Below are 8,724 nucleotides of genomic sequence, written 5' to 3' on the forward strand. Positions count from 1 at the left end.
CCCTCCCCTAGTTTTCTGCCTTTCACCTATGCTAGTACTGTGGTTAAGAACTTCAAGGAAGGGTAATTATGTGAACAGCAATAATCCAATTGCAATTTTTAAATTCTCTACAAATAACTGTTGAAACTAGTTAGGTATTTGAAAATTATTCCTTTGGCTCTTCTGATGATTTTAGAAACATGGCTATGGTCCCTTGGAAAATCCTTTTTAAAAAAATCTCTGCATTAATTTGGTCCTAACAAGCCAACATTAAAATGAGCTGTACTTAAATCATTTCTTCTATGGATATTACTAAAATTCAGTAGCAAACTTGTTATTTTAAAGGGGTAGTGGAGATTTATGCATTTAGCAAATCTCCCATGTACAGAGGGAAGCCACAGTTTTTATTAATTCTCACAACAAACAAAAAAAAATGGTTAATATAAATAAAGCATGTAGAGTTACTGCTGTCCAATAGAACTTTCTGTGATGATGGAAAGGTTCTATTTCACGCTGTCCAATATGGTTGTGACTAGCCACACATGAAACAGATTCAACTGAGAAACTGAATTTTTTATTTTATTTAATCTTAATTAATTTTAAGTTAAATAGCCACATATGACTAGAAGCTTCATATTGGAAAGTGCAGGTATAGAGGTTTAATGTTATAACAGAATAAAGTAAACTCTACAGAAAATGGGAATATTTTAGAATTCTCCACTTATCTTTATTTCTAGGAATTTTTACAAGTATACAACCTAAGTTCAAGTTAAGATGTGAGTCTAGCCTATATTTTTCTTTTTTTTCTTTCTTTTAATATTTACATCGTGTTTTTTATTTATTTATTTATTTTTGTTAAGTTTATTGGGGGTAACATTGGTTATAATTTTCAAGTGTATATTATAATTTGTCATCTATATATTCTATTGTGTGTTGACCACCCAAAGTCCAGTTTCCTTCAGCTACCATATATTTGATCCCCTTTACCCACTTCACCCTCCCCCTACCTCCCTATATTTGACCCCCTTTACCCATCTACCTCTTCCCTCCTCCCATACCCCCTACTCTCTGGTAACCACTAGTCCATTGTCCATGTCCGTGAGTCTGTGTTTTTTTGTCCTGTTCATTTGTTGCTTTTAGGTTTATATCCCACATATAAGTGATAGCATGTGATTTTCAACTTTCTCTGTCTTAGCCTATATTTTTCTTAGACCTTTCTTAATTAAGTAGAAGCCTATTATAATATTGACAGAGGAATGCTGTGACTAAGGATGCCAGCTGGGACTCATGCTCAGGCTCAGGCTCAGGCTCTGGAACTGGAATAGAATAACTGGGTAGAATTCCTGTCTTTACTACTTAGTAGCTGTAGGTCAGTTTTTTAAACTCTCTGTGCTCCAATTTTTTATCATCAGGAGTAATAATAATACCTTTCTCAAAGAATTGATATAAGGATTAGAGAAGTTAATATAGGAAAAGTATTTAGAGTAGTGAGTGGCACTAATCTCAGTAAATGTTAGCTATTGTCATTAATGTATTGTTCTATGTGTGAGTGCGTGTATATGTGCATGTAATGTTCTCCGATCCAAAAAGTAAATTGCATCATATTATATCAGGTCCTGTACTAGGTACCGAGTCTAGATAGGAAAGAAAAGAAGAGGGACAGGTTCAGAGATAAATAATACTTGGATTCTACTCCTAGTGAACTTACAAACTGAGAATGAATTATTTCTCTTGTAAAATAGAAGTCATGACCCACTCATTGCTCCCTCTAATTCTAACAACCTATAATAGTATCAACTATTAAGGATTCACTATGTATTGGGTGTGTTATATATGCATTATCTCATATAATCATTTAATCTAGTCTATGAGGTGGATTCTATTATTATTGCCAATTACAGATAATGAAATTGAGACTTAAAGAGTAAGATCAAGTTAATGATTAGTATTTGAATCCATCCCTCTCTTCCTCCAGTGCTTTCTCTCTTAGCCCCTCACAACATTGCTCTCTGTATGATAAAGTGCATAGAAGGTTCTGAATTGATTGATTGGGAAACAATATTAAAGTTTGCATTATAGCCCAATTTTTAAAAAATAATTTTAATTTTAAATAATAATTTTTAAATAATTTCAATTGTCATTTCAATTATTCTCCTGAACTCTTTGACTTAAAGAGAATCATAGGTTTCCAAAATGAGAGGGGAGAGGCACGAAGTAACAGGAAAGGAAAAGAAGAAAGGAGACTAGCATTTAATGAGTGCTTACTGTATGCTCAATGCTTGTATCAGGGACCAGCTCAAGTTTATAGTTCTATATGTTCTGTAATCCTCCCATTTCTTTTTATTAATTAAGGTGTTTCTCTATCTTCTTTTCTATGAATAAATGTTTTGCTCACAGTTTCTAAAAATAATTCTTTAGCAAAGATTATTCTTGTGATCCTAAATGAAAGCATTTTAGTGCCTTAGCATGTAATACAGCTGGACCGTAGAACTTGGAAATAATCAAAACAGATATGTCCTTGTGTCTTCATCTGTCTTGAGTTTCAATTCTCTTAGTCACGATTATTCTGTTTTCCAACTTGAATCTGGTTCTAACTAGTAGAAAAGGTAAAAACAAAACAGGAGTTGTCAACTTTTGTTTCCTTATCGTTATCTGCTTTTTATTCATTTTTCTTTTCGTTTTGAATTTATAATTTTTTAAGCTCGTTTTCAGGGCTTAGCACACATTGACAATTAGATTTTCTGACAATGTCCTTAACATTTCATATAATGTCATATATACAAATATAAGAAAGCTGGCTTATTAGTCTCTGTATAAATCAACAAAGATTTGGATTGAAAACTTCTAATTAAACAAGTAAGGCATGCTAATAATAGAAATTTAGGAAAATAGAGAAAATTTAAAAGAGCAACAATGATAACGACTGTTGACCCTTATATAATTTTTATACTTATTAATATTTGTATATTTAAAGGCATGTATCTATAGAAGAGATATAGAAATGTCTACCTTCTATATAGTCTGCATCTTATATACATTATATATAGTTTTATGATATCTATATCTTATTTTGTAAGACATTTTAAGTGAATTTATTTCATTATTGATTTTATTAATATGGCAAGTCAGAGTTAGGTCATAAAATGTTGATTCTGTTCTGGAACATTAACACTAGTAATAGTATTTATTATTTATCGTAGATTTATGGAGGCTATATAGAGAAATCATTTCTTTAGTCAAAAAATATGTTTAGCCTTTGACTTAAGGTATATTCGAAGCCACACAAGTTTCTATTTCTTGATAAGTTTATAGAGTACAACTCTGAAAATGAAGCTTTATTCATTTTATTTATTTATTTTTAATCTTTTTTTTTTTATTGTGACATTGGTTAACAAAATTCAATAAGTTTCAGTTGTACCCTTTAACAGTATATATTTACACTGTGTGTTCACCCTCCATAGTTAGATTTCTTTCTGTCACCACATATTTGACCCCCTTTACCTCATCTACCTCCCCCTGGAAAAGCTATATTATAAATGAATTTTAACTTTAACCATAGTTGTATTTATAGGTACTGGTATTTAGAAAGTAATCCATCAAACACGGAGGATTTGCCATTTTGTAATTTTTATTTTTTGCTGACTCTAGCATACTTTCAACATTATTAAACATTCATAATCTTAACCAAAAATATAGGTATATGGTAGGCACCGAATCAGTATTTTTGAATTGTTGAATGAAATGATATAAAGAAGATAGCATGAGGTAGGTCAGTAGATTTGGTTAGTTTATTTATAAGTTTATTATTGTCCTTTCAAATAAGAGTTTTAGCAGATGGTCCACAGGTAGGAGAGCAGGTTAGGGGTGAAAGCACAATAGTAGACTACTCTATTATTGATCTGATTTTAAATCATATACTTATAATTTTAATTCCACTAGAAAAAGCTATCTAATTTTTTCAAAATTCAATTCCAGATCTCAGTGACAGACCTCTATCCTGGGAACATCATTTTACGTTATTACTATGAACAAGTAACTCAATCCCAGTTTTAAAATAGCAGAAATCTCTTATGCTCTAAATATTACCATATGAATTTTAGAGAAATGACAAGGTTAGGATGGCAACGTTGTGTTTATTTTAAGACAAGAAAATACCAAATAAAGAGAAGACAGCTTGGGAAGAGCTCAATATCAATCAAGAAATCTCAGCAATAGGGCTTAAGTTAAAATTTTATTTAATTTTAGTCATACTGAAAAGTTTATCTGTGGGGCAAAATTTTTCAAAATCTTCGATTTACTCATATTTGTGATATAGAACTGAAAATATGATCTATAATATAATTATCCTCTATTAGCAATGTGGGGGAAATTGTATTATATAATAAACACAGGAATTCGAGGGCCATTTGACCACATTGCCTCTTCCATTTCTCTTTTTCTCTGTGCCACATCCATCTTGGCTTGAAGCCAGGGTAATGTCCAGAATTTGGCAGTGCCCTGGCAAATGCACAGCTGCTGCTCTCTCCGACTCTTGCCTACTAATTTTGCACAGACCACTTCTTCCTCTTGGGGCTGAGAAATTCACAGAGCAAGGGAAGTGTTCCCATAGGGCAGCTATGGAAGCACTTCTTTGTGCTCCTGGCAGATTCAGAAGCCCTTGTGAGGGTGGCAGCAGCATCACTTCACCTGCAGCCCTGCCCACAGAGCTCCCTACGGATAAGGGAGACATGCCAACCTTGCGCCTTTACCCTTCTGTTCTTCCTTATCTTTTTCCATTTGACTCCTAATGTTTAAAAATCTTGCCTCAGTATTTTTCTGTCCCCTCCCAATAAATACTAGCTTTGACTTCTCGTGAATTAAAAGATCCAGTCAGTCAGTTTCCTTGAGGGTACCTGAGCCAAATTTTGGACAGGGAGAGAGGAACCGAGAGGGCAAAGACAGAGGCAGAGACAGTGGGGCTGCTTGTATTCCCTCAGTTTCCACTTAACCAGCTTCTTCACTGTGCAGTGGCAGTCTGTGGGTGTACATACAAACACAGGTAAAATTTAGATATTTTTACCCTCCTACACTCCTTAAATGTAGAATCAGCTCTGATCAAATTTGAATATAGTCATGGTGATGATTCCTTTCTCTTTGTTCTTATGCCTTCCTACTTCTCTGCCTTTGTTGGATGAGATTGGACTCGGTATTCTTGGTGAGCAGAGAAAGCCTCTTTGACCACACATCTTTATACACGCTTTGAGGTTTGCCTCACCTCTGACCACTTCCAGAGCAGTGCTGGGCAGCCTTTCACTGTTCTGTTGACAGATGCAGGGTCACCCCTCTAGGTTGGTGCCTGTGCTGCCTTGGGAGGAGCTTTTGTGCATCAGGAATAACACTGAATGATTCTTGTTATCATCAGTGGTCATATCATGGCTATTCGTTTCTCTTTATCTGAGAAACAACCAGACTAGGGGAAGAGCATAGGATGAGGAAGGAGAGCTCATGCCAGCTCTGCCATCAGTTGTGTCGAGCAAGTCAGCAATCTCTCTGGGATTTGATCCAAATATGTAAAACAGGCAGGTTGGACTATATTCCTTGAAGGTCCCGTTATTCCTTGATGTCTTAAGTATCAAACTAAATGTGATGACCATGCCGAAGTTCTCTTCTTTAGACTCATTCCTAGTGCCCATGGGAACGGGTCCACCTCATATGCACCCTTAACCTCTTAGAAATGGGAAGAGATTACAAAACAAACACATGGTTTTCTAACTTTGTATATGATTTCATTCCAATATGATGTCATCAGGGAGAAACTCAGTATAAAAATGTACAGAATGGAAATTTACCACGAATTTAATATAATGTCCTGTAGTTTGATTCAAAGAACAAATTGCACAAATAGATGTTTGGCTGAAATTCACATATACATTTGGATATTTGCATTATCCTCAAGTGTGATATGAGCCAAGGGCATAATGGACACCCTGTGCTGTATAGGATAACCACGAGTCCCAACGGCAGAGGCAGACTGGAAGGAACTGCTGAGGCAGTGGCTGGGTCAGATAGTCTGAAGTCAGCAGACTCGAAAGAAATCGAGCAGAGCAAGGTTGCAGAGGCCGAAGGCAAGAGACAGCTCAAGGTTGTGGCAGGAGTTCAACAAAGAAAGCCAAATGAGGGATCACTAATGTCAACGTTTAGTGATGATCACAAAAGGAACCAAGTGGATGGAGTGAGGGAAATGGGGGTCCATTTAGCAAACAGCTATTGCTGTAACAGAGGGCTCCAGCTTTCCTTTTTCTTTTTTTTCCCACATCCTTATATTCCCAGGCAGTTTCCCAGCCCCTACATTTCTCCATCTCTAGAATTTAGTTACCAACCCCTCACCTGCCCTGGTCATTTCCGTTTCCCTGCCTCTGCTAATGCTCTTTTTTCTCCCTGGCTTCCTATCCTCTGTCAGTTTCAAACACATCTTTCTTTCAAATCTTCATCTCAAGCCTTACCTCTTTCATTCAGCTTGAGTTACCTACTTCTACTCCCCATTATTGTTGGGTTTTTTTTCCTCTCGCAGTTTTATATAACAGAATATGGCACATTTGTCATGGGGGGAGAGTGGAACAGTCAGGAGGTGATTCCCTTGATGTGATTATTAACTCCTTAAAAAGTTTGTAAGCTTTGAAAGGAAGAACTGTGTCTTAAAGAGACAGCATGATACAGGAGAGAGTTTTGGATAAGAAAAAATGACCTAGTATTCAATCCTGGCTCTGTGTCCTTTGGCATAGACCTCTCTAGGCCTTAGTGTCCTATGAAAAACAAGGATAATGATTTTTGCTCAGGCTTCCTTACACAGGGGATCAAATGTTGAGATCAAGATAATAAGCAACGGTATTTTTTAACCTCAAAACACTCTAAGAAAGTGAGGGGTTATCATAAGAATGCCATTGTGATGTATAAGAAGGCAAAGGAATTTGGAAATCTGAATTTTGAGTGAGATTTCAATTCCTGTTCTACCACTTACTCCATATATGTCTTAGAAAAGTTAAGAAACTTAGAAAAGTTTCTTAATTCTCTGTAAAATGAGAACGACACTCTTAAAGGGATTATTAGTGCTGGAGCTGGCTTATACATCAGTTTGTAAGAACCAATTGTTAAATATTTAGTAACTTTGCAAGCAGGTTGTTAAACTGTTATTTGCTTAAAATCTGCTATGGCAGGAGTATTTATACCAGGGAAATAGGCAAATACTACAAATTGGATGATGGTGGTTGTTTTTTTTTCCTGGAGAGCTGGTTTATCAGCACATTACTGATTATGTAAACAGGGCTCTATGAATTGTGAAGCTCTTTGTCTTAATTATCATTAAAAGTAATAATGGCAACAGTAATGTTCTGAATCCATAGAACCTCACCTATTGCGTGGCATAGCTCCAAGCATATATTTAATAAGTGCATTTTTATTTAACTTGCAGTCACCCTTGTATTATTTTGATATTTCTGCCCCTGACCTAAAGGAACACCTATCTTTACCTCTTTCTACAAAGTGTCTTTTATTGATTGATGGATTGATCGATTAGGGTAACATTTGTTAATAATGTTACATAAATTTCAGTTGTAAAACATTATAATACGACATCTGTATACTCAATTGTGTATTTACCACCCAAAGCCTAGTTTCCTTCCATTACCATATATTTGACCTTCTTTACCCTTTGTCCTCCTCACATCCCATTCTGTTGTCTATATCTATGAGTTCGTTTTTGTTCGTTTGTTTTGTTTGTTCATTTGTTACTTTTTGTTTTACATCCCACAAATGAGTGAAATCATATGGTTCTTGTCCTTTTCTGTCTGGCTTATTTCACTTAGTATAATACTCTCAGCAAAGTGCCTTTTTAAAATCAGATAACCAAAAAAAAAGCCTAGTTCAGTGCATGACACACACAGTAGGACTTAAACCTTCTATGTCTGTAACTGAGTTAATTGCCTTCTTTCCAAATCTTTTTTCTGATATTTCATATCTCTGTTAATGACATTGCCTATTTATCCATTATCTCAAGTAAGTTATCTGAGCATTATTCTTCTCCTCTCCCTTTTCCTTACCTATCCCTATGTCTAATCAATCACTAGATCTTAGCAATTCTACTCTTAAATCCATTCCCTCCTCATCATTGCCATTTCTACTGGCTTGATTCAGGCCCTTACCATTTCTTACTTGGAATCTTCCTCTTGATATCTTGACCTTTTAGTCTTTCCCCTTCATTCCAACTTCTATTTCTAGCAATGTAATTTTAAATTACAAATCCAACCAAATCACTCCTTCTCTTAACATTCCTTAATGGCTCCCTGTTATCTTGGGGATAAAGTCCAAAAGCTTTAGCTTAACATAAAGTCACCATATTCTGCCCTTTGTCCACCTCTTATAAGAGTTATTATCTCCAGCTGCTGCCCAATACTACCTGGAATAGTCTCACTAGTGAATAAGACACTAAAGCAAAGATGAGTGGTACCTTATAATAATAGAGGATGCAGTTTCTAATAAAAACATATATATCAGAACATTTAATTTCCTTTTGGGAAGGGAAATAATTTTTTATTTCTGATTATAAACATAATACATATGTCTTAGTCTGTTCAGGCTGCTGTAACAAAAATACCATAAAGTAGATGGCTCAAACAGTAAACATTTACCTCTCACTGTTCTGGAGGCTGGGATATCCAAGATCAAGACATTAGCAGATTCAATAGCTGGTTAGGGCCTATTTCCTGGTTC

At 35.4% G+C, this 8,724-nt stretch overlaps 1 protein-coding gene across 1 annotated transcript in view; it reads left to right on the plus strand.

Moving 5' to 3' along the window:
• MAP3K13 (mitogen-activated protein kinase kinase kinase 13) overlaps positions 1-8,724 on the plus strand; it is a 131,531-nt gene that overhangs the window by 83,751 nt on the left and 39,056 nt on the right. The window lies entirely within an intron of this gene.

This window comes from Pteropus alecto, unplaced genomic scaffold (assembly GCF_000325575.1).
Source record: "Pteropus alecto unplaced genomic scaffold, ASM32557v1 scaffold88, whole genome shotgun sequence".
Taxonomy (NCBI): Eukaryota; Metazoa; Chordata; class Mammalia; order Chiroptera; family Pteropodidae; genus Pteropus; species Pteropus alecto.